The sequence below is a fragment of the Drosophila virilis genome, unplaced genomic scaffold (genome assembly GCF_030788295.1).
Source record: "Drosophila virilis strain 15010-1051.87 unplaced genomic scaffold, Dvir_AGI_RSII-ME tig00002251, whole genome shotgun sequence".
In the NCBI taxonomy this organism is placed as follows: Eukaryota; Metazoa; Arthropoda; class Insecta; order Diptera; family Drosophilidae; genus Drosophila; species Drosophila virilis.
Window position 1 is genome coordinate 100,904 of NW_027212903.1, and position 4,097 is coordinate 105,000.

Here is a 4,097-nt window from a genome sequence, read left to right on the forward strand (position 1 = left end):
TGATATATATATATATATATATATATATATGGAATTGACGGATGGAATATATAAAATATATATATACGCATACCTGAATTAAAACTTCAATTATTATTGAGGAGAGTATATAGAATAGAATAATATTTATATATACAATAAACACTTAAGGCAATATTGATATATATATATATATATATATATATATATATATATGAAATTATGGAATTGACGGATGGGAATATATAATATATATATATATATACATAGCTAATTAAGACTTCAATTATTACTTAGGAGAGCGTATAACATACAACAATATTTATATACACAATATACTTAAGGCAATATTGTATGTGAAATTATGGAATTGACGGATGGAATATATAAAAATTTATATAAACAATACCTATATTAAAACTTCAATAATTATTGAAGAGGGGAGCATATAACGTAGAACAATATTTACAACTATACAATATTTTGAAATTTTTGGATGAACAAAAATATATAAAATTGTTACCAGTATTAAAACTTCAATTATTTTTTAGGAAAGCATAGAACAATATATATATATATATATATATATATATATATATGTATATATAACATATAATGCAATATTGAAATATATAATACATACACATACAGGAAAATATGGAATTGACGGATGGAAATCATCAAATACAGAAGAAACAGAATACTTACATTTTTTTATTCCTATTCTTATTAGCCTCTTCTAAAACATATTTAAATTTTATATGATACGTGATACAGAAATTTTGCTTGGATGTGAAGAAATGTATATCTTAATATTAATAATACAAAAATTGAAGACTATTCTGTAACATACATAATTAAATTGTAACTTAAACAACATTAAACTGTATATATAATAATAATAATATAACAATTTGACATTTCAAAAATACATTGGAAAATAATTGTGACTATGAAATTTTTATATATTGTATATTGATATATGATTATTAATATACAAATAAAATTATAAATGACATTAATCTTTATATATTATATATAACCTTTATCAACTTATATAAAATTATATTGAATTGTTATAAAAATAGTACATGAAAACGTTAAAATGAATGGAAGTATTTTGAAAAAATATCGCCATTATAGATGATGTGTCAAAAAACCTATATAGGGAGTGCTGTCGCGCAAGGCATGTCATATGAAAAATTTTAAATACGGTAAATTCATATGACTGTGGAGTGTTGCCTTGCCGGCATGTCAATTATGTTTATATAAGGAGAATAATGAAGTTATAAAAGTGTATTATTAAATTAGTACATGAAGATATTAAGGTGAATGGTAGCATTTGGAAAAAATATCGCCATTATAGATGATGTGTCAAAAAACCTATATAGGGAGTGGTGTCGCGCAAGGCATGTCATATGAAAAATTTTAAATACGGTAAATTCATATGACTGTGGAGTGTTGACTTGCCGGCATAAGTCAATTATGTTTATATAAGAAGAATAATGAAGTTATAAAAGTGTTTTGGCAAAAATATCGCCATTATAGATGATGTGTCAAAAAACCTATATAGGGAGTGGTGTCGCGCAAGGCATGTCATATGAAAAATTTTAAATACGGTAAATTCATATGACTGTGGAGTGTTGACTTGCCGGCATAAGTCAATTATGTTTATATAAGAAGAATAATGAAGTTATAAAAGTGTATTATTAAATTAGTACATGAAGACATTAAGGTGAATGGTAGCATTTGGAAAAAATATCGCCATTATAGATGATGTGTCAAAAAACCTATATAGGGAGTGGTGTCGCGCAAGGCATGTCATATGAAAAATTTTAAATACGGTAAATTCATATGACTGTGGAGTGTTGACTTGCCGGCATAAGTCAATTATGTTTATATAAGGAGAATAATGAAGTTATAAAAGTGTATTATTAAATTAGTACATGAAGACATTAAGGTGAATGGTAGCATTTGGAAAAAATATCGCCATTATAGATGATGTGTCAAAAAACCTATATAGGGAGTGGTGTCGCGCAAGGCATGTCATATGAAAAATTTTAAATACGGTAAATTCATATGACTGTGGAGTGTTGACTTGCCGGCATAAGTCAATTATGTTTATATAAGAAGAATAATGAAGTTATAAAAGTGTATTATTAAATTAGTACATGAAGACATTAAGGTGAATGGTAGCATTTGGAAAAAATATCGCCATTATAGATGATGTGTCAAAAAACCTATATAGGGAGTGGTGTCGCGCAAGGCATGTCATATGAAAAATTTTAAATACGGTAAATTCATATGACTGTGGAGTGTTGCCTTGCCGGCATAAGTCAATTATGTTTATATAAGGAGAATAATGAAGTTATAAAAGTGTATTATTAAATTAGTACATGAAGACATTAAGGTGAATGGTAGCATTTGGAAAAAATATCGCCATTATAGATGATGTGTCAAAAAACCTATATAGGGAGTGGTGTCGCGCAAGGCATGTCATATGAAAAATTTTAAATACGGTAAATTCATATGACTGTGGAGTGTTGACTTGCCGGCATAAGTCAATTATGTTTATATAAGAAGAATAATGAAGTTATAAAAGTGTATTATTAAATTAGTACATGAAGACATTAAGGTGAATGGTAGCATTTGGAAAAAATATCGCCATTATAGATGATGTGTCAAAAAACCTATATAGGGAGTGGTGTCGCGCAAGGCATGTCATATGAAAAATTTTAAATACGGTAAATTCATATGACTGTGGAGTGTTGCCTTGCCGGCATAAGTCAATTATGTTTATATAAGGAGAATAATGAAGTTATAAAAGTGTATTATTAAATTAGTACATGAAGACATTAAGGTGAATGGTAGCATTTGGAAAAAATATCGCCATTATAGATGATGTGTCAAAAAACCTATATAGGGAGTGGTGTCGCGCAAGGCATGTCATATGAAAAATTTTAAATACGGTAAATTCATATGACTGTGGAGTGTTGCCTTGCCGGCATAAGTCAATTATGTTTATAAAAGGAGAATAATGAAGTTATAAAAGTGTATTATTAAATTAGTACATGAAGACATTAAGGTGAATGGTAGCATTTGAAAAAAATATCGCCATTATAGATGATGTGTCAAAAAACCTATTCATGGTGAGCAGTGTGTGCTCATCACATTATACGCTGAAAGCGTATAATTTTAAAAGTTTGTCATATACTCGTTATTTGAGTTAGATATCGTTATTTGTTATGTTGTATAACATTTGGCTTACGATATTAAGAAAAAAAGATAATTGTGAAACTTTCAAGCCAAGATGTGTTGTTAGTAATAATTTTATTGTTACTACATCGTGTAAACAAATGGGTTTCCTTTTATCGTAAAATTTAACAATTGCATCCAGTGGAAATTCGATTCATACAGATGTATGGACGATTAGTACGCTGGAAAAAAAGTTTCTAAAATTTTTGTAATTATTTTAAATATTTGTCATAAATGAAACTTTAACATTTTACATACTATTTAATATAGTATGTGACTTGTTTTACTTAATATATTTTTATCGCATAATTATGTTTGCAAGTTATGCATACATAATTTATACATATAAATAAATTATCAAGTTTGTCATCAAAATTAAAGTGTTTATTCCGTTATGGTATTAAGCAATGTGTGATAAAATATATATTAAGTAAGTGTACATATAAAGATATTTTTGAACGAATTGTATATATTTTCATATAGATATAATATGTGGTGAATCTTAAAAAATGTGAAACGTAAATTAACGAACATGAAATGCTATGTAACAATGGCCATATTCGTTTATATATAACATTAATATCTATAGTATATTTTTTATTCAAAAATATATTAAGTTGTAATGTAAATACATTTTGTAAATATGTATGTATATTTTGTACATACAAATTATAAAAACATTATTCTGGTTGATCCTGCCAGTAGTTATATGCTTGTCTCAAAGATTAAGCCATGCATGTCTAAGTACACACGAATTAACAGTGAAACCGCAAAAGGCTCATTATATCAGTTATGGTTCCTTAGATCGTTAACAGTTACTTGGATAACTGTGGTAATTCTAGAGCTAATACATGCAATTAAAA

General features: G+C 27.0%; 1 non-coding gene across 1 annotated transcript in view; it reads left to right on the forward strand.

Annotated features, from left to right (window-relative positions):
- The first annotated feature begins 3,916 nt into the window (after positions 1-3,916).
- The window catches only part of LOC6637044 (small subunit ribosomal RNA), a 1,995-nt gene continuing 1,814 nt past the window's right edge, over positions 3,917-4,097 (forward strand). Inside the window, exon 1 of the ribosomal RNA XR_049301.2 lies at positions 3,917-4,097. This exon is cut by the window's right edge and continues 1,814 nt beyond it. This is a non-coding gene — a ribosomal RNA (small subunit ribosomal RNA).